General features: G+C 41.8%; 1 protein-coding gene across 1 annotated transcript in view; it reads left to right on the plus strand.

Annotated features, from left to right (window-relative positions):
• Window positions 1–660: 660 nt before the first annotated feature.
• Window positions 661–23,091, plus strand: part of LOC126298566 (uncharacterized) — a 246,239-nt gene continuing 223,808 nt past the window's right edge. Inside the window, exon 1 of the mRNA XM_049989929.1 lies at window positions 661–889. The gene's annotated coding sequence lies outside the window, so the exon portion shown is untranslated. The remainder of the gene's footprint in view (window positions 890–23,091) is intronic.

Below are 23,091 nucleotides of genomic sequence, written 5' to 3' on the forward strand. Positions count from 1 at the left end.
TATAAATAATATATGGTAACGGCTTTGCTGCAGTGGCTACACCGATTCCCGTGAGATCACCGAGGTTAAGCGCTGTCGGGCTTGGTCGGCACTTGGATGGGTGACCATCCAGGCCGCCATGCGCTGTTGCCATTTTTCGGGGTGCATTCAGCCTCGTGATGCCAATTGAGGAGCTACTCGACCGAATAGTAGCGGCTTCGGTCAAGAATACCATCATAACGACCAGGAGAGTGGTGTGCAGACCTCAACTGAGGATGACACGGCGGTCGGCTGGTCCCGATGGGCCACTTGTGGCCTGTAGACGGAGTGATTTTTGTATAAATAATATATAATAAATAATATTATAATAATACATAAAATATAATAAATAATATATAATATAAAATAATATAAAACCTTAAGTGCGCACCCTTGCCCCTCTTAATATTATCTGCACGAAGCTCCACAATGCATTGTAAAATGGTTTGCGGAGGTTGTAAGTAGCTTAAAACAGCAAGTATCGTAGGCATCTAACGATGACAGCCTACTGTCAAAATTTTTCTTTTTCAAACCTACTTGCAGTTCAATAAAGCATGAGTGAAGCAGTAAAAATTGTTTCCGTATGAGCTGTGCGTACCTCCCGCTACTGTTGGGGCGCCGCCGCCGCTGCCGCCGCATTGTCGCCTTGGGAAAGGCGGCTGGTGGTGGGGGTCCGGGCCCATAACACCAGCGCTCCAGCGCGGCCATGCTAACAGTATTCCGCTGGACTCCACCGCAGCTGTACGCGATCCAAGATGGCCGCCGCCTGCATCGCTGTGTTTGCAACATCCTTGTAGTATCCTCGCTCCAGAGTACCACATTTCGTGTCGAGCAGCTGCTTCAGCGTCCATGTATCCGTCCGACGTACCAGGTGAGCGTCGCCTGCAAACATTCTCTTGCACAGCTGTTGGTGTCGCTCTCGAGACTACTCGCTTTTTCGTTGCATGGCACACAAACATCTGCCGGCATTCCAAAGTTCATAGACCAAGCGCGTGTGTCATCACTGCCGGGCTCTCTTTTTGTTGTTAGAGCCCCTGACAGTAACGCAGCAAACTGCATTAATCTTTAATCTCTGTACGCTTGTATGTTGTCCGATAAGCGTAAATGGAGTATGTTAAGTGCGTAGTCAAGCGCTCTTTTCATTTAAATAAAGAACTATACGCGCGAGTGTAGGATAAGAGGATAAAATTGCCCTCTCTTTAAAATGTGATAATTATTAAGACAGTTTTAAAAAATTAGTCGAACTAGTTTGCTTGACAGAACCAATTACTTATGGGATACTGATGACGACTTGCTAGACAGTTATCCCATAATAAATATTGGTGCCTTCTTACTAAACGAATCGATATTTTGTTAATGCAACAAGTTCATGCAATATTTTGGACTTCTCAACGGACCCAAATAGCCATTTTTTCCACGTGTTTTCTTTTTTTTCTTTTCGAAATTATAAATTTCAGACCCACGTCCTATTGTGTAGACGATGTCAGATTATTTTAATGAAAGCTGTCGTGTTAAATTGTGGAATACATGAGCAGATTTTGTATCTATGTAATCCTAATTAGCAACAGAAAATTCTTCATACCGTTTTTGTAAACTGATATGTGATTGCATGTTATAATTCTGTGAGCGGATTGTAAACCTGTACTTGTCTAAAAGAATGTTTTACTGGAGAGATGGCACTGTAAAGAGCTCACCTGTTGCTTTCCGCAGACCCCGCTCTCTGCTCTGAGAGCAGAAAGAAATAGCTGTATTTCGGATGTGAACACTGGAGAAATATTTAAAGCCGTACCAGTGTGTGTGTGTGTGTGTGTGTGTGTGTGTGTGTGTGTGTGTGTCATTAGAGTTTTGTCACGTACGGCCTGTGTCCGGAAAGCAAAGGTTCATATGCTTTTCGTAGCAAGTTGCTCTGAGTAATTTACAGAGCTTGAAAGTAACTGACTTCTAATACCTTATCGTAGTATTCATGCTCTCATGCGTAAGATGCTTGGGCTGAAAGGAGACGAATAGATCAACGTGACTGTGGAAAAAAATTCTGTTGGGCGTAGGACACGCAATAAATCTAACTTGGCTTTCGAGAATTGATGGCCTAATTACGCAAGTTAAATGATTTGGCGGATCACTCTCTCGTCTCTGTGGTGGATTATACAGCAAGTTTTCCATTCATTAGGCTGAGGAGGATACAAGGAAGATCATAAGCTTTTCGCTAGTCTTAGGCGGTTCAGTTTAGCAAGAATTTTGATATTCTGTGTTAGTCTAGGAGCAGGGGTTACATGTCAGTCACTGTTGATTTAGCAAATCGCATAAGATTTGTGTCAAAGGGTGATTAGGTACTACTGTCATTTGCTAATCAGTTCGGTAGTAGTGTGAGGGAAGAAAGCATGCATGCCTCCGTATGCTAATCGGCGCTGCTAAGAAACATCGCTCCCTGCATGATTCTGTAAGCTGTCTCGTTCGCGGGGGAAAATAAAATTTTCTTCAGATTCTTCCAATGGATCTGATGTCTAACTTCCTTCCCAGTTTCATGTGGTGGTTTCACTTTGAATACCATAGCTACTGCAGCATAGAACTAGATACTTGGCGAATGATATTTTTCAGGTATTGATCACAAATCCTCAAATCAGTATCTCCGTCTATTTATGCGCAGTAGATTTACAATCAATTTAGGCCACGAACATAGAACTTAGAAACTGTTCTTTCCGAAATAATTCAAAAACCTGCATACAAGTTTTAACTTCCATTTAAAGTCTCGGTGACTTGCGCTGCTGAAAAGACTTTGTTTTATAAAACATGTTGCATGGCTTGATTTCTCGTTGAACCTTGTACTTTGTATCTAATAAGCTCTTTCATGCTAAAATCAGTATTCGGACTGATAACTGCTGCTCTGGCTATATAAGAACAACAGAATTATTTCTTGTGGTGGACTTGAGAGTATCTTGAAAAAATAAGTAAAATAAAATGTTTTTATCTTACCATGAATCAGTTCAAGTCTCTCTCTCTCTCTCTCTCTCTCTCTCTCTCTCTCTCTCTCTCTCTGCCGATACCTGGATAATTATAATACTCTTTCTTCTTTGTTTCCAAATGTCTGAAAAGGTGACAACAGGCTTTGGCTTTCGTCTGTGACAGAGGCAACGATCTGGTTTCATCATCTACACCTGTGGTGTCCATGATTCCAGGGTTTACTAAGAAATCTGAAGTTGCTGGCTCTTTTGCTTTTGCACTTGGACGTCTTTCCGGAAGATTTTGTTGTAGCACCTTCTACGAACTCCAAATTGATGTTTTATGTACTTACAATGGAAACGTGCAGAATAGAAGGCAAATTGCGCCAAGATCGCGGTACTCTTTGTGCGGTGTTTAACTCGTTTTAATGAAATCGTTAAAGTCGACTATTACTATTAAATACACCCCTGAAAGCTCTACAGCTCTCAAGGATCAGTATTTACTCGTGTGCACATAATGAATACACTTCTAAAACAGTCCTGCACCTACAACGCCAAGAATTTTAGAACCACCTTCGTGGAGGTTAGATAAGGACGTTAATAGGTAATTATAACTACATGCTGTATCGAGTTGTTTGAGCTTCGCGTTTTTCTCCTTAAATGAAACAATCGTATGGCATTGATGGCCAGCAGACCTCACGTGGGGAAGTTTGGGCGCCGAGCTGATAGTCATTTCAGATGACGCTACGTAGGCCGACTTGCGTATCGATGGTGATGAAATAACACCTAGTAACCGAGGGGAGAAAATTTCAGGCTTGGCCAGGAATCTAACCCAGACCCATTGCACATGTCAAAAGGGCTGACCACTCAGCTAAGGCGGCGAGATTTTTTACCAACAGTTTGATTTACTATGTAGATCAACCAAAAACTGTTAAGTGTTAGTGTTAAAATACAGTCGCCACAGTCTACTTGTTAATGGAAGGCAAATAATAAATGTGAAGGATTACACCGATTTGATAGATACCGCATACAAAATGTTGACTACCAGGTGACAGAGAAAAAAGCTGTTGTTGTATCGGATATGTTTGTTGCCAGGGGCGTATCAAAACCTAAAGAATGAGATTTCACTCTGCAGCGGAGTGTGCGCTGATATGAAACTTCCTGGCAGATTAAAGCTGTGTGGCCGACCGAGACTCGAACTCGGGACCTTTGCCTTTCGCGGGCAAGTGCTCCACTTGCCCGCGAAAGTCAAAGGTCCCGAGTTCGAGTCTCGGTCGGCCACACAGCTTTAATCTGCCAGGAAGTTTCAAAATTTGAAGACCTAACTAAATTTTGATACATCCTGTTTACTGTCATTGTATTGAAAATAAGTCCGATAGAGGTACATACTGAAGAGACTGCGAAAGCTTGTGCTTAGGAGACAAAGATAATGCAGTAGAAGAAGGAATGGAAGTTAAAATGGGGAGAAGAGGCGAAAGGGAGGACTGTACAAATCAGTCAGGTAAGGATAATTTCGAATCAGACGAACTTTGGAAGGAACAGAAGATAGATGAAGAATCGTGTGTGTGTGTGTGTGTGTGTGTGTGTGTGTGTGTGTGTGTGTGTGTGTGTGGCGGAGTGCCTACGTCAGTATGAACGACTGCGGCATGTTTAGTTGGCGTATAGAGCCTGGGAAGTCAGTCTGTCTGCCTCAAAAAGCATCCTCAATTTCTTATTCTTACGGCACGTATGCACGATAAGACGGAAGCTCCAGAACTGTCTGCCTTGAATGCCGATTGTGTAAATTTCCCCCAACCGTTTCGCGAGAAAGTCACCTTTCTAACAGTTCCTCCGTTCCCCATCATATTTCGTCATGTAGGCTGTTAAAAGTCCAACAGTGTGTCTGAATTAATTTCCAGTCTGCTGCAATGCCCTTTATAGAAGCTCGGGCCGCCTGCGCAGTACTCTTAGTCGGTAATTTTAGCATTTTGCATTCGGTTTTCTTATACAATTGCATAGTGAGTTTCCGAGAACTCGTCCAACAAACCAGTTCCATATTCACCTTCCCTAACACTAATTTCACGTACAGGACACGTCTTATCGCTTTGTAGTATTACACCTCGATATTTAAACGAAGTGTGACCTCCAGAAGTTCGCCACTAAATTTGTAATAGAGTAATGTCGGATTATTCTTTGTTGTGGTCGTTACCTTGCATTTACCTACAATAAAATCGCCTAATGAGGGCGGTGCCACAAAGAAGTAGGAAAAGATGTCGAGGAATTGTTATGCTAAATATCTACAAATTGTACGCCCGCCGGAAGTTGACGGGTATTGGCCATTACTGTTGGTGGAAAATCCTTCGCCCTTGCAATATCACATTGCAGGCCGGTTGTTCGCCCCTGTCTGCTTCACAGCTACGAACCGGTTTTCCCGGCCCATTTGAGACCTTATATTTTACGTGGAAAGGAAGCCTAATGGAATTCCCTGTCCTAAGCCAAACTCTTTGAGAATTTTGAGTTTAGCTTGACCCCTGAGCGTTATGAACATCATTGCATTGCCTTCGCTCTCTGAAACAGCTATTTCCCGAAAGGCACTCTGACCTACACAGCGCAGTGACAGGAGAGAGTACTCAGGACGAATTGGCTTAGATCCTGTTCTTGATCGTTAGTTCGAACTGTAACAGATTGCTCGTAAGATACATAATCTGTAGGCAAGTCTTCTCTACATAACGGAAGTGTTCCTCGTAAAACGAGTCATTAGGACATATGAAGCCCAGGACTACGTTTCTGGAGGAAAGCTGACGCTTGTCCTTCCGGCAGATAATCCTCCCTGTGCCCCTTGGCCAGTTTTTGTGAACGTGAATGGTGCCATCGGCCCAGCGGGACTCCTTCCAGAGGAATGTGACCTTGGAACGCCCCACACGAGCGCCATATTTCTGCGCTTCCTCGCGTTGTATAGCCCTGACAAGAATGTGCTGACGTTTCTAATCGCAACTCTTCATAATGTGTATTGTGTAACCAGAAAGTTCGATAAATAATTTCGCAATTATCAAGGAAATGTTTGTTCTGTGTAGACATATTTGAAGAACAAATACCTTGCTCGGCCTTAATTTTTTCCCTACTGTTTAAATTTTCTCATTAGTGAAGAGGTAATTTCCAGTCAGGACGATTCGAAAGAAAACAGTATTACTTGTGTGTTGGGTCGTCTGAGGTAAATTTTTGAACTTTCTCCTCGTTGAAATAGCACTTTTTACAGAAGCTTAGCTCCTGCGTGATGCAACGGCCACGTGGTTAGAATTCTGTTGCTCGTGTCACTATAGTGACTATCTGAAATCTAGACTTTTCTACAGTTACAGCTTAAGTGCTGAATTTCACGACGGACAAATAGGAATAAGTGTCTATAATTCGTAGAAATGGTGGAGGAAAACTGTCTACTATAAACAGAACTCGCGTTGGTGGTCATTATGGATTACTGGCTGCTCTGGTCGGCTAGGTAGAGTCGCGAAGATTCCGTGCCCAGCAGCATAGCTCGGCTACCCAATAAGTACTCGACGAGCCCGATAACACCTTTACACATTTATTTTATGCGTGGTTAGCCGTACTTGACTACTACGCCCTCAAGAACGTATTACGTTAATTCTCTTCTTCCTGCATTTCCCATTCTCATAACTCTCTCGTGGTAGGGGAGAGACATAAAGCCCTTATCTTGCTTCTTCATGTACAGGTATTTAGTACTTAGCTCCTGGCACAGTATTCTGAGTACCCATAAAAATGCGATAATTCTTGTATTACAGAATTCTGCAGTAAAGCGATATGAACCACATAAACTGACTCTGGACACTGATTTTACTGGGGTATTGTAATGTTGGCTCCGTACATATCGAGTGTACAGGTGGCGTAATCTGTGCGACCTTATGTTTTCCCAGGTCATTTCTAACTTCGTAGCGCCTGTCAATCTCTCTCTCTCTCTCATCTGCTAATGTTACCCTATTATTTCTTTTTCTTCGGACTAGTTAATTTAGTCTAAAAAATTAATTCCTGATGTACTATTGCTGTGCATTTGTTAGATGTCATTACTTCAATTAGGAAAGAAAGTAACGAGTAAATTACTTAATACGAACTTAGATGGACATTTCTGAAATACCATAAATTCATTGCCATATGTATGCTACTATTTTTCTCTTCTCGGATGGGCCGTCTAAGGATCACTTGCCAAATTAAATTCCTGATTCGTTGTTCTTTTCCTTTTGGTCAGTACTGTTAACACCTGTTAACTACATTTTGCCTTCCTTCCATGCACTAAACACATTGTAACGTTAGCTTACTCAGGATGTTTGGTTACATGTAAGAGCGGGCCTGAAGGTCCCGAATCTTCTCAGGAGGAATAAACAAGTAAAATTTAAGGTTTAATAGCATTGCTTATTTTGCCTGAAGTAATGTACAGACTGTCGAACATCTTGAATCTCCCTGTACTGCACATATTTAATTGGAGTTTTCATGGCTGTTTCAGAATTGTCGATTCACGAACAGCTGTCCTTTTGGAGAAACATCTGTTTCGAATGAACACCAACCTGGTTGTGCAAGCATGTTTAAATCTATCGGAGACTGTTATGATCCTGCAGTTTCCCATACCTGTACGTCGACCACCATTTTTCTGAAGTCACAGTGACAAGCAGATGCAGTTTCAAAAGATTGATTAATCATCATGTTATCCATTTTGCTTGGGGATCACCGCAGCTCTTTTAGTCTGCTGGGATCCTAGGCAGTTGTAAGCTTTTCCTGTGGCTGGTTGCAGTATTTCCTACAGTATAATTTGATTAATCACCTACTGCTCCTACCGAGCGGGGTGGCGCAGTGGTTAGCTCACTGGACTCGCATTCGGGAGGACCACGGTTCAATCCCGCGTCCGGTCATCCTGATTTAGGTTTTCCGTGATTTCCCTAAATCGCTCCAGGCAAATGCCGGGATGGTTCCTTCGAAAGGGCACGGCCGACTTCCTTCCCCGTCCTTCCCTAATCCGATGAGACGGATGACCTCGCTGTCTGGTCTTCCCCAAACAACCAACCAACCAACCAACCTACTGCTCTTAGCTGCCCGTGAAGTTCTGAATGTCCCGGGCATGTTCGCGAGACTAAGAACTTCAGTGATGACTGGTCTAATTCAGTCTCATACGAGGCGTTCGGAATAGTTTCATGTTAGTAATGAGAGAGCGTCCACAGAAAACTTGACACACATGGCACTTTTGGGTACTATGTTGCATGATTTTAGAAATGTTACCTCTGGGATTATTCGCTTCCGTGTTGGTGGATTATCAGACCGCGAATGCAAATGATATGAAGAATTCCTAGCAAACAGAACTCATTCGTTCTCAGTGCGGAGATGGTTAGGAGCAGAAGTAGCATAGGGCGTGCCTTGCAGATATGATATGGCCGTGACTATTCTCGAGATATAAAGTGTGTTTCACAATTCCTATGAAGGTCGAATCACTTTCAAATCTCCCGCTTCACGGATCGCAAAAAGCGGAGATAATGAGCTCTGCCGCGTTGAGTGGCCGCGTGATTTGAGGCGCCATGTCAGGAACTGCGCGGCCCCTCCCGGCGGAGGTTCGAGTCTCCCTCGGTCATGGGCGTGTGTTGTTCTTAGCATAGATTAGTTTAAGCAGTGTGTAAGTCTAGGGACCGATGATCTCAGCAGTTTCGTCCCTTAGGAATTCACATACATTTTTTAATGAGCTCTGACACGTGTATTCTACAGGAGCCCTTAGCATATGGAATGTCTCGTGTACTCTGCAAGTTTTCTTCTGCGTGACGAAGGACATCATTCAAAGGCTAGAGTGCGGCACATCTGTGAAGTACCACAGTCAACGCTCTTATTTGCGAACGTGTCAGTTTCTCGCAGCCGTTGTTGTAATTGGACGAAAATGGTATCTGATGTTACTACAGTAGGGACTGGCGATGGCGCCCTCTTCTCAGTGTGTTTATCCTGATGAGGGGAAATTTTAAAGCGATTTATATCCATACGACAAGTTTCTGAACATCGGTTCCATACCAAAGCTTTATCTAGGAAGTTCCCTCTACAACCCCCAAGAAAACTGAATTGGAATTGTGAAACACCATGTGTGTAGGCTGTCCACGGATTATGCAGATCTAATTGAAACCGGAATGTAGCAGATTTGGTTTCATAGGAATAACAATTGCATACAGAAATCTCGTGCAAAATGTTTCAGAATACTGTCTTGTCATTGCGGGACCATTATTTAATAAGTAGAGACCGGATATATGCATCATAAAAACCTTAAAATATGTATGCAACTATGCATGAAAAATACGTAAAAATGCATGAAAAGTGTTCCAGTTTGCAAGATCAAATAATTAAAAAAACCTGGTAGTTACTGCGTGCATTATATCTGAAAGTCGAACCTGTGCATATCAGTTACGAGGAAGAGCGCCGGCCACGCGAAAAATCGGAACTCTGATTTTCTGAATACTTTCTGGTAGAGGGTAGGAAGGGGGTCTTTCTAGGATTATTTTTTAAAACTTTGCAAAATGGGGAGGTATACGGTGTTTAAAGAATTGTTCTTTCTTTGTTATTGTTGTCGGTAACAAGCGGATGCGATGCGAGTGAGTCGCAGCTACAGGACCAACTTCGAGATATATCGCACGCAGAGGGGCACATTCAAAAACTCGGTAATATTTTATTTAAAAAACATACAATCATGATTTTTGAACTGCATTAACTTTGTTATACTATTGGACCAAAGCACCATTTACAATTTTATACTATTGTATACATAAACGACCAAGTACTGTTTCATATGTTCGGTAGTACGATTGTGTCTTCGATCACCCGAAACATTTTTATAAGCAGAAAAGGACCGTTCTACATCAGCTGAGGTAACCTGGGCAGCATTTGAATTTGGGTGCTATGTTTCTGGTAAAAGTTCACCTGTCCCATTAATAAAACTGTATGGCACAAGGGTTCAAAACCTGGGTTATTGTTTAAAATGTTTACAAACTTCCAAGTTTTCCTTGGAATGCCTCTGGCAATCAGGAGTTCACCAGTCATTTTATTCATTAACTGAACAGATTCATTCAACGCCAAATCTTGAGTTTCAAGCTTTTTAATATTTGTAGATATATGGGAAAAATGAGTTCATCACAGCAATGTCTTTTTAATACCGGAATCATTAAAAGCTTCAAATAGTTCAAATGGCTCTGAGCACTATGGGACTTAACATCTGAGGTCATCAGTCCCCTAGAACTAAGAACTACTTAAACCTAAGTAAACTAAGGACATGACACACATCCATGCCCGAGGCAGGATTCGAACCTGCGACCGTAGCAGTCGCGCGTTTCCAGACTGAAGCGCCTAGAACCGCTCGACCACCTCGGCCGGCCATTAAAAGCTTCCTTGGACTGGCAAACTGCCAAAGCCTTTGCACTTTCGAAGTCGTTTACTACCCCTCTAATGGCCTCGAAATGTTCATTGTAAAACAGCTTCGACCCGCGTACAGCAAAGAGTGACCACTGGTTCGGGAGGTAAAGGCGCATTTAGCGGTTTTCTCTGTAAGTCTTGATGCGAACAGGAGCCTTTAGAAACACTTTCTTTGTGAATGAAATCAGTTTATTTACATTCACAAACGTGGAACGTACTTCAGCAAGGCGATGCATTCCATAAGGAAAGGACGTCACATGAATCAAATTGGGATAAAATACCCGGAGGGCTTTTCCTGCTTTGATTATATGGGGAACAACATCTGGAAAAAAAAAAAAAACACACACAACCGTTCATCTGCAGAAGATTCTGGCAATATTTTTCTAATAACTCATTCACAAATCTGGCGATCGTAGAATGATACACTTTTGCCAGTTGTTTGCAGGCCACTAAATAGAAAGAAGGCTCTTCTTTTAAGGCACCAACAATTAAATTTGCAATGTAACTGCCACAGGTGTTCCGATAATGCTGTCTTTGAGTTTATTGCGTATTTCTTCCAGAACATTTACGTAAATTGTCGATATGTAATTTTTACGCAATATTGATTCATCTGGTATATTTTGATCTAAGCAATATTTGTGCAAGAAGCCTTTGAGGATAGGGTTTGTAAGTTTGTGAAGAGGAATATTGCTTGAAATGAGTGCTTTACACAGATACATGTCAAACCGACTTTTTTGGTTACTTTTCGACAAATCCCTGCTACTGCAACTTGCTGTTGTCAGGAGATGTCGCGGTCCTTTCTTGTGCACTCCTCCGATTTGAAGACTTTTCTTGACATGCTGATCTATTTGAAACTTTTTTTTGGACTAAACGTTTTTCTCGCAAACTCGACAATATAAAACGTGTAAATGTTACAGGATGGTCAACTATCCACGAAACGACGTTTCTTTTTTCGGGCGGCATGGCGCACAACACATTACACACTACACGTCGTACACACGTTCAGTTGTGTATAAGTACATAGAAAGATAAAGTGAGAAAATGGACGTGCGACTAAAAGCTTGCGTAGTTTGTTGCCGACGCGTACGGTGTCCCAGCGGAGGGGATTAAGTGGGAGCACGGGCTGTCTGCGTGTTCCTGTTCCTCTACTGTAATGATTTCGCTAGGCACTGGCCTCTCTGTTAGCGATTGCACGCAGTTCTAGGTCACGGTCAATCCGCGAGACATCAAAACTAGATCGAGCTAGAGACCGCCCTTCTAAATTTTTAAAATGTTGTAAACGTAGAGAGAAAATATGCATCGTCACTATTTTTTATTTAAAATATGCCACAACCGGTGAAAAGGAGCCAAATATGCAAATGCATATGCAACATTCAAATGTATATAATCCGGCCTCTATTAATAAGTCGAGAGAGGAGTAATGAGTTTGTGAAGAGGCGTGATTTAACTACTTTTGCTCAACGCGAGAGCTACGCAGAAATAGTCAACAAGTGGAGACGAAGACGCTAAAAGGTAGACGTTGTGTGTCGTAGAAGGGTGACTCTTACAGTTCAGATACGGACGCTGAGACACGAGACCTTTCTTGCATTCTGAAATGTATTCGCAAATTGCGAAAACGACTGTGCGCGGAGTATGACATACTAGTAACATGTGAAAAATTAATGTGACAGATGTGAAAATTACCGAATATTAGTTCAGTAAGTCACGGCTTCAAAATACTAACGCGAATTCTTTACAGACGAATGAAAAACTGGTAGAAGCCGACCTTGGGGAAGATCAGTTTGGATTTCGTAGAAATATTGGAACACTTGAGGCAATACTGACCCTACGACTTATCTTAGAAGCTAGATCAAGAAAAGGAAAACCTAATTTTATAGCATTTGTAGACTTAGAGAAAGCTTTTGCCAATGCTGTCTGGAATACTCATTCAAATTCCGAACGTGGCAGGGGTAAAATACAGGGAGCGGAAGGCTATTTACAATTTGTACAGAAACCAGATGGCAGTAAAATTCGGAGTAGGTATTAAAATCATGGAGAAGAAGTAAAAAACTTCGAGGTTCGCCGATGACATTGTAATTCTGTCGGAGACAGCAAAGGACTTAGAAGAGCAGTTGAACGGAATGGAAAGAGTCTTGAAAGGAGGGTATAAGATGAACATCAACAAAATCAAAACGAGGATAATGGAATGTAGTCAAATTAAACCGGGTGATGCTGAGGGAATTAGATTAGGAAATGACACTTAAAGTAGTAAAGGAGTTTGCTATTTGGGGAGCAAAATAACTGATGACGGTCGAAGTAGAGAGGATATAAAATGTAGACCGGCAATGGCAAGGAAAGCGTTTCTGAAGAAGAGAAATTTGTTAATATCGAGTATAGATTTAAGTGTCAGGAAGTCGTTTCTGAAAGTATTTGTATGGGGTGTAGCCGTGTATGGAAGTGAAACATGGACGATAACTAGTTTGGACAAGAAGCGAATAGAAGTTTTCGAAATGTGGTGCTACAGAAGAATGCTGAAGATTAGATGGGTAGATCATATAACTAATGAGGTATTGAATAGGATTGGGGAGAAGAGGATCTTGTGGCACAACTTGACTAGAAGAAGGGATCGGTTGGTGGGGCATGATCTGAGGCATCGAGGGATCACCAATTTAGTATTGGAGGGCAGCGTGGAGGGTAAAAATCGTAGAGGGAGATAAATAGATGAATACGCTAAGCAGATTCAGAAGATGTAGGCTGCAGTAGGTACTGGGAGGTGAAGAAGCTTGCACAGGATAGAGTAGCATGGAGAGCTGTATCAAACCAGTTTCAGGACTGAAGACAACATCAACAAGAATTTGAAATCATTTTGACTATTTTTCGACCGTGACTGTCTCAAGTAATATGTAATTTTTTTAAAAAAAAATTACCGCTTTCAGTCACAAACTTTGTATTGTATTATTTATTTTGCTACATGTATCTAGGGAATACCTCATCTTCAGGCTACATGGCATTACGAAAGCAATTTCACGATAAGATTATACTGATGTTACATAGTCTTTTCATAAGTTTCACACGTCTGAAAAATTTTACTGGTTTGAAGTTCAGACCATGACTGGCTACTGCTAAAAGTGGTATTTTCCACATTCTACGTGTATGTTATTGACGGAAAATACATCATGTTACTTACACACACTCAGACAGGATATTACGAGTACATGCGTTTTTCAGCATCTTATTTGTTCTTGAGGATGCGGATTACAATTACCTGTTGGCTGTGAGGGCAGCATATCTGATACCGATGTCGTCAGAAAAGAAAGGAAACGCTTGTAAAGGGTCTATGGAAGGGTTTCAGTTACAAATTTGGAAGAAAAAGTAGAGTGGTGTAAAACTCTTTTCGTGTTCCACGTTCTGTAGTTAGATTTTTAGGGAAACCGAACTTATTGAAACCTGAAAAACAAAGGCTTATGGATACACTGTATTTACAAGGGAAACTCCCAATCGCACTCTCCTCTGATTTCGTGGCAAGCTGGCCAAGTGAATAACCCGTCAAAAACTTAACACAGATCAAGCACGAAAACACGAGGTGCATTCAACTGTGGAAAATGAAGCAAAACAAACAGTGAATGGTCCAAGCCCAGATCTGTAACATCGAGCTTAGTAGATGAACCACGGCGTCATGGTTGAGTGATCTGACTGCAAAGGAGCGTTTTCAAAGCTCTCGTGCCCCTTTTTTTTTTTTTTTCTTCTTCACAAAACTGAAATTTTCGTCCGATCATTGGCGTGTCTGTTCGCCTTCTGCAGTTTTGGTAGTCTTGCCATAAGTTAAAAAGAAAAATGAATGTGGTACACGTGTGGAGGTTCCTTCTTTACATCTGGATGTCGCAAACGGTCATTACACCACGACACAGAGAAATCTGAATCCAACGAGCAGACAGTTCGTAATTCTGTGAAGAAAAAGAAGAAAAAAAATGTGGGGCACGAGGAAGACTTGAACACGCAACCATGACGGCGTGGTTCTCTCAATTATCTCGATGTTTCACATCTTGAGTTTGGACCATTCACTGTTTGTTTTGCTTATTTTTTTCACATTTCGGTACACCTTGTTTTCATGATTGATCTGTGCAAGTTTTTGACAGGCTATCCATTGAGCCATCTTACCACTAAATCTGACGTGGTTGCGTTGGGGATTTTCCCTTGTTAGGCCTACATAACTTTTCGAGAAGACAACCAAGTTCACGGGCACTTTACACTTCTGTAGGTAGTCTCGATACGAAAATTGATGGATTAGTAATTCCCAGTCGATGGAAAAACAAATGTGAGGGATCTTTATTCAGGCCATTGAGGATACTGCGCTAATAGCAGGCAACAATGACAAGAAAAGCCGTTGGCGCCTCGCAAGACAAACAGCATAATTCCTTAGCAGTACAATTATAACCCAAATATTATGAAAGTGTTTTATTTGCATTCTTACTCCTCTTTCCTTTCTGTTAGTCACATTAAAACTAGCGTAATGAAAAATACGCTCGCCTTACAGTGTATTCAGTCTAGTGCGATTGCTTTTGTCTGCCATAAACTCATGGAAAGTAAGCCACCTTCAGACATAACCAGTTCCTCAGTAGCTGTTAATTTGTGTGGCCCTGGTATCTGTAGCTGCTGAATAAATGTATGGTTCCACCTTTAAACACTAAACACAAATTTTCTTCTCCGCAAAAGTTTCGTTCTAATGAAATATCGTCAGTGCTACGCGAATTACGTGTATTTTATAATCATCTTAAGACTTCCAGTTTCGTAAATGAGCTTTTTCCATCTAAAAACATATGCAATCTGCAGGCAACTTCCAATGTTTTTTCCAAAAACAAGACTTTACTGTGAAAATCTGCATCTAGCAATTGCACAGACAGGTATCACATTGTCTGTTTTCTAAGTGCAAACTCAGGACTATGTAACTACAAATCATTCATACCTAGAAGCTGCTGTGTGACGTTTCTTCATTAAAGACTGCTCTCTTCTATAGGAGGTGGTCTCTGCTTTTCGGGCCTCACGACACGTCTTTTGTACAGCTCTATCATAGCAAGACACGTCTTGTTTATTTCTGCAGCGCATAAGAAGTAGAACTACCGTCTCGAGTGCACGAGCAGAGCACACTGGTATCTCGGTAGCTACGCGATCAGCGCGGCGGATTGCTAAGCGAAGGGGCTCGGGTTCGGTTCCCGGCCAGGTGAGAGATTTTCTCCTCCCAGGGGCTGGGTGTTGTTGCCCGTACCGTCATACGTGACATGGCTCTTGAGATAGCTGAGTGTCCACGGCTCGAAAGCCAATAAATAAAACACCAGAATCTCCGCCGCGGGAGCGATGCGCCAAGTTCGACCGCCACATGCTGCAACGTCACAGCCGACAGCCGTGCAAACAGCACGAGGCGCTGCCGCGCTCAGTAGGTATGTGCTCCCAGCTGCGAGTCCCCGATCAGTCGGGCCCGTGTAATGAGCCGTATCTCCGGTTTCACGCGGCCAGCGCTGCGATGGTCGTAACTGCCGACAGCACGCTTTCCCGGCTCTCCCCCACAGCTTTCCTCTCTAGCGACGAACACCGATAAGCTTTACGAACACAGTCCTCTCGGCGTGGAATATATCTCCATTATCTGCATCTGCTTTCCACAAGTCAAAGTACAGTATGTGGCAGAGGCTACATAGCGTGCCTGTATCATATTTCCAACTCCGTATTCCTGTCGTGGATCGTGTGCGGGAATAAAGACTGTCGACAGGTCTCCATTTAAATGTGAAGGGCTCTGAATTTCCCGTCATGCTCTGTTCTTCCACGAGACGAAGAAAGCAGATACCGGCGCCCAGGCAGATAGTGTTCCCTGGGTTTCAGAAAGCGTTTGATACAGTTCCTCACTGCCGCCTAACGAAGAAAGTACGAGCGTACTATATATCAGATCCGCTGTGTGACTGGACTGAAGAGTTCCTAGCAAAAATAAGTCATTCTTAACGGAGAGAAATCTTCAAACGTAATAGTAACTTCGGACCTACCCAAAGCAGGTGTTACAAAACCATTACTTTTCACAATACACACAAATGACCTAGTGTACAACGTCGGAACTTGTATGAGGCTTTTCGCGGATGATGTTGTATATAGAGAAGTCGTAAAGCTAGAATACTGCAGTTAAGTGCAGGAAGAGGTTCGACCTTTGGAACAGGGATTCGCAGCTGATCCGCAACGTAAATTGAACGTATCCCGCATAAACAGGATAACAGATCCATTATTATACGATTATATGGCTGCAGAACAATCACTGAAAGCAGTCATATCCATATAATATGTAGGCGTATGCGTAAGTATCGATTTGATGTTGAAAGACCACATAAAACTAGTAGCAGTAAGGTAGATGCCAGATTTATGTAAACGTTTTTATTAAATTACCGCTACCAGTCACAAACTTTTAACTATTGCATTATTTGTTTATTTTGCTACATTTCTCGAGGGAATGCCTCTTCTTCAGGCTAAATGGCATTAGAAAAACAATTTCACAATAAGATTATATCGATGTTACATAGTATCTTCATAAATGCTGTGGTTATCTTGTGGAAGAAGATGGAAATTAGAGGCGATGTCACTTTGGAAGCTGGACTGATGGTTGCATGAAAATGTTTTGTAACACTTTGTTCTGGCGTGGCAGTCTCGTCGCGATGAGCTGCGGTATTTCCAAGAGATGCACGGAAATGAAAACACCGCAACTTATCGCACGAGACTACCACGCCACAAGAACTAAATGAGTGACTGTTACAAAAAATTTTCATGCCAACATCAGTCCAGCTTCCAAAGTGATATCGCCTCTTACTAAGTTTCCTCTTCTTCGACAGAATAACCACAGTGTTTATGAAAAGACTATGTAACATCAGTATAGATGTTACATAGTCTTTTCATAAACACTGTGGTTATTCTGTCGAAGAAGAGGAAACTTAGTAAGAGGCGATATCACTTTGGAAGCTGGACTGATGTTGGCATGAAAATTTTTTGTAACAGTCACTCATTTAGTTCTTGTGGCGTGGTAGTCTCGTGCGATAAGTTGCGGTGTTTTCATTTCCGTGCATCTCTTGGAAATACCGCAGCTCATCGCGACGAGACTGCCACGCCAGAACAAAGTGTTACAAAACATTTTCATGCAACCATCAGTCCAGCTTCCAAAGTGACATCGCCTCTAATTTCCATCTTCTTCCACAAGATAACCACACCATTTATGAAGATACTATGTAACATCGATATAATCTTATCGTGAAATTGTTTTTCTAATGCCATTTAGCCTGAAGATGAGGTATTGCCTCGAAACATGTAGCAAAATAAACAAATACAATAGTTACAAGTTTGTGACTGGTAGCGGTAATTTAAAAAGAAAAGAGCTGAGAAAATATGATCTGTGTATATTAGCACAAGTGAGGCATCCAATAAATGTAATTTTCGATGCTGATCTGGGAAAATATTTGTACAATTAGATCACTGAAAAGAACACCAGTTCCTGAAGTTTCTGACAGCATTAAAGGCTCTCCAGTAACAATTTTACGTCGTGCTTCTGCTACGTATTATATGCCCTAAAATAATAATGTAAATCTTGTCTTCGAAATCCTTGAAAACACACCTGGATTCTTGTGTAAATAATAAGTGTAAAAGCCCAATAAAAATTCGAATTCTACGTAGATTTTGATTACGAGACCTTTCAGGGTCTCGTAGATGAAATCACAGATCCCAAGCACAAATTTTTATATATTCTGGAGACGCAGATAAAGTATTTCAAGCTTGTAAAAGTGTCTCGTGTGGCTGTAAATCTCAGAAATTGTGAAAGTCTCTGTCATAGTAATTGCTTCTCGAAACTAGGTGTCTATTTTTCTTCCTTTTGTCTCGATCATCGCGTTTAATTGTTCGAAATCTCGTAACAATAATCTAGTAAATTTTTAATTGTCTTCACTTCGAAAGTCATATTTTTCAGGTGTCTGATCACATACATCTTTTTGGAGCTATAATTGTCTCCAAGCTTCTGAACATGGCAGCACTTCAGCAACTGTACATGAAAGCGCTTCAGTGGGTTAGAAATAACAGCCAACCAGTTGAAAAATAAACGTTTGTTAGACCTTGGCCACGGTGTCGACGGTTTCAAAACAGTCTTCTTCAGAAGATACTGTACGTAGAATCACATTATCTGTATCCAATGTGGGAGTTTCTGGCTCTTTCTAGTACATATCATCCACTTCATCACCATTTAAAATACATCATTTAAAAGTAGTAGCCTTCTACTATTTTTTGACAGTTTTAAGACAAAGCCCTACAGCAGATGTGTCTACTACTTTATATAACTTATTTTAAATGGTGACTAAGTGGATGACATGTACTAGACAGTCAACTGCTCCCACACAGACTATAGATAATGTGATTCTACGTACAGTAGCTTCTGAAGAAGACGGTTTTAGAAGCATCGAAACCATGGTCAAGGTCTAACAAACCTGTATTTTGCAACTGGTTGGCTGTTAACTCTGATCTCTGCAATTCTCTTGTAATAACGCACTTCTGGTTGCAGATTCCTAGCGTTTTCGATGTTATACGTCAGTATTAAGGCAGCCGCTGCATGTGTCGTGTACATAGTGTTTCCGCGCGCATTGATTACCCAGCGATCAGCAGCGAGTAAAGTCGCTTATCGACAGGGTGGCCACTGCGTGCGAAGACGGACAGGTTTGGCGCGCACGAACTGTTAAACACGGTAGCGGGGTCAGTCGATAGGTGGCTTCGATAGATGAAGAAAGGCAAAGCTAAGTTTATAGCATATGTAGACTTAGAAAGTTTTTGATAGTGTTGACTGGAATATTCTGTTCGAAATTCTGAAGGTAGCAAGGGGTAAAATACAGGAAGCGAAACGCTATTTACAAACCAGACTAGAGTAAAGAGCCGAAGGTCATGGGGGGGGGGGGGGGGGGGAGAGACTTACAATCAGGACAAATAATTTCAAATTTCATATAACCCTCTGTCGGGTCTTGTCTTTGCTTCTGAAAAGACACTGGAATGTCGTGTTCCCCACATAGTAGGAAATCGTGTAGTTTCAAGAGTTCAGTGTTTTTGCAACGTTCTGTGATACCTGTCGTAGATGTGGGATTGTACTCTGCAGGAGGAACATAGAAGATGGGCATAATTTCCAATTGAGGTGGTCAGTCAGGATAGGATTTTTGCCATTGGTTGCGGCAATAAGTTTTATAATTTTGTGGTGTCACCGCCAGACACCACACTTGCTAGGTGGTAGACTTTAAATCGGCTGCGGTCCGGTAGTATACGTCGGACCCGCGTGTCGCCACTATAAATGATTGCAGGCCGAGTCGCCGCCACACGGCAAGTCTAGAGACTTCCTAGCACTCGCCCAGTTGTACAGCGAACTTTGCTAGCGATGGTTCACTGACAAAATACGCTCTCATTTGCCGAGACGATAGTTAGCATAGCCTTCAGCTACGTTATTTGCTACGACCTAGCAAGGCGCCATGTTGTTACAATTGATATTGTGAATCATGTACTGTCACGAGCGACGTTCGTCATTAATGGATTAAAGTTAAGTATTTCACCAGCTACGTCCGTTTTTCTAAATTCTAATTTCCTTGTCCTGTTCCAGACCTCACGCCAGCATGCGTGACCTAATCGTGTGCCTTTCGGCTTCCTCTAGAAACACGGTGTTGGCTCTCCTTCCAACCACAACAAATTTCACGAAGAGTTTATTAACAAATCACAGTTGCAGTTCATACGGTTGGCGACTAGTTCATTCTCAAGCCTGGCCTGCTGAGGCTACACTGAAAGTGCCTGAGCTTAATAACAAACAACAAAATGACAATACATGTTCTATAAAGTGATCGCAGGTGAGTGTCACAATTAACATGTGGCTACTCAGAAGTCAGAATCAAGCTGTTTTTTTATGCTAACTACCTAAGTAGGCTCATGAAGGTGACAGTCATCTGCGATCACCCTATAGAGCATGTATTGTCATTTTGATGTTTGTTATTAAGATGAGGCACATTCAGTGCAGCCTCATTAGGTTATGCTTGAGAATGAACCAGCTGGTTGGAAACGTGTCGCCAAACATATGTACTGCAACCGTGACTGATATGTTAATAAACGCTTCATGAAATATTAAAAAGGTTGCTGGTTCTGTATCAACAAAATGGTGAAACTGAAAAATTTTGTAGTGTCTCACTCGGCTTTCAAATCTTCTGCGAACAGCGGCTAATTCGGAGTTAAATTCTGTGTCCGTCTATTATGATGTATGTTTTCCATTGTTTCCAAAAATAAATTTGTGTGAGTAGGATCTGTTCGCAACGATCTGTTGCTGCTCTCACTCGTTGAGCTTAACTAGCGTTTAGAGTCTACTGACGGCTACAGTACGTTAAATTGTCATCTACCCTTCTCAGAGTGATGAGACCTCTTCCCAACCCTCACCTGCCTTGTTCAAGGAACCACCGTAGTGTCAGATATTAAATCAAAAGTGCAGTTCTTCGTACGATCGTACTATTCAGCGTCAGAATAATTGTGAAGTATTTTCAGCAACAAGTCATTGTTTGGATTATCAAATATATTTCGTTACATAGAGTTTCACGAAGTTTCACAACAACGTATTTGTTTCTTGTATCAAAACCATATATTTATCTTTCGTAGACGGATTTGTACATTTCTGAAATCGGTAAAGTGAAATAAATAATTTAATGACTAGTTGCTGCAGATCCTTCCTTGTATTAGGTCACTCACGGTGTTCCTTAATGAACCATGAAGTCATGTCAAAATAAATGTTCCTGAAAAGAGTAGAACCATCTCTGGAAACCCTACATCCTTAGTTACACCTTCATACACCAATGATTTTAAACATACAGAAAGAGTGACGTTTGGTTGAAGGAAGCGAATTTGGTGTAATTGTTCACATGACAGCGGCGGTGATGTATGTACTGATTTCGTGGCAGATATACTGTTGTAGGTCGCGAGTAGTACCGCTTGACTCAGTAACCTTGGTCCACGCTCACAGAGCCACGTCACTCGCTGGTCTTTCTGCCGACGAAATATAAAACCCGACGTACAGGACCAAAGAATGAGCGCGCGGTCAGACATCATTACTGTTACACAATTGACGAAGAAACTGAGCAATAAGCACGCAAGCACAGTAGAATTAATAGCTTATGATGGGACTTATTTATAGAATCTGTGGTCTAGTGCTAGAACGGTGGAGCGCGTGCCGATAGTTAAAGGTCGCGGGATCGAATCCCAGTCGGAACACGAAATGTTTCAGTCTGCCTTCACCTCTTCGAATTCCACGTGAAACTTTAGGTACCCTTTCTCCAGTAGCATTACTGAAGTAACACGTAAGTCGCCGAAGTTCTATCCAATTGCATCAGGCCATTGAGCCATACGGATATGATGATGATGTTTCCTTTGATATCGATTGAACTTGAATTAATAATTTCATCTCCGGACGTTGTTCTTCTTTGCTTCCCAAAAACTTGTCTCCTCAGAATGCTCCTTCTCCCGTTCTTCTGTCTATTTTTTACCAGGCTGGCACGATGTTCTTTCTCAGACTTCACACTTGTGATTCTATTCCGGCACTCAGTGCAGTCTTCGAGATTTTTTATGTTGATCTGCTGCAGATCCCTCTGGACTTCTTTCAGCCATTCTGTGCCGCATTTACTCTTTGTTGTAATATTGGAAAGTTTCCCTGCTGTTCTGGAGTCTTCTGTCCTGTAGATATGTGTGTAAAATTTGGTTCGGCATTTTCTGATTTAGTCTGTTACTGTGTTGGTCCTCATATAGAGCTCGTTTTGTGGTCTCTTCATCCAAATGCCGTTTTTGTTGATTACCCGTAAATCATAAAGAGAATTTTTCTTTCCTGCTTTTCTATTTCCCTAATTTTTGAATGAGCATCAATCACCATTGTTTCGGCTGCGTAGATTGCTTCTGGAAGAATCGCTGTTCCATAGTGTCTTAATTTTGCGTCTGTCGAAATGCACTTCCTGTTGTAATGCGTCCATGTTAGCTTGTAGCCCTTCAGGAGCTTGGTGATTCTTTGGTCATTGGCGATTCTGTTAAATCCTGAGGACTGTATAGTTTCTCAGAGGTCTTTAAAATGGCAGACTTGTGCAATTTTACCATGTTTTGTGATTAAAGGCGATTTATCTTCTGGCTGTCGTTCCAGATATTTGGTTTTTTCATAAAATATCTGTAGTCCGGTTTTTTTGTGAAATTTCGTTTGGTTTCTCCACTGCGTGAATCGCTTTTGTTCTGTTATTGGTGATAACTGCAATTATCGTTAGCGAAAGCAAGGCACTTGACTTTAATTCGATTCTCTTATGTGATACCAATTTGTATGGCGTTTACGTGATATTTCCCATTTTCTGATGATTTTTCCTAGAACAATGTTGAAAACCATTGGATAGTACGTCCCCTTGTCGGAGTCCAGTTCTGATTTCGAAGGGTTTTGATATTTTGCCCATGAATTTCACTATGGATGTGGATGTAAGTCTGTTCTGCGATTTTTCGTGTCTTTCGGTCGATCCCAAATTCTTCCATGATTTTAATTAGGGTTTAACGGTCCACTGAATCGTATGCTTGCCTGAAGTCGATGAATGCAAATACTGTGTTTCTGTATTTCCTCATTTGTAATATCGTCTTTAAGCACCAGATCTGTTACGCACATGATAGTCCTTTTCTGCATCCGGCCTGGTATTTACCATCTAGTGGATCT

Source organism: Schistocerca gregaria, chromosome X (assembly GCF_023897955.1).
Source record: "Schistocerca gregaria isolate iqSchGreg1 chromosome X, iqSchGreg1.2, whole genome shotgun sequence".
Lineage (NCBI taxonomy): Eukaryota > Metazoa > Arthropoda > Insecta > Orthoptera > Acrididae > Schistocerca > Schistocerca gregaria.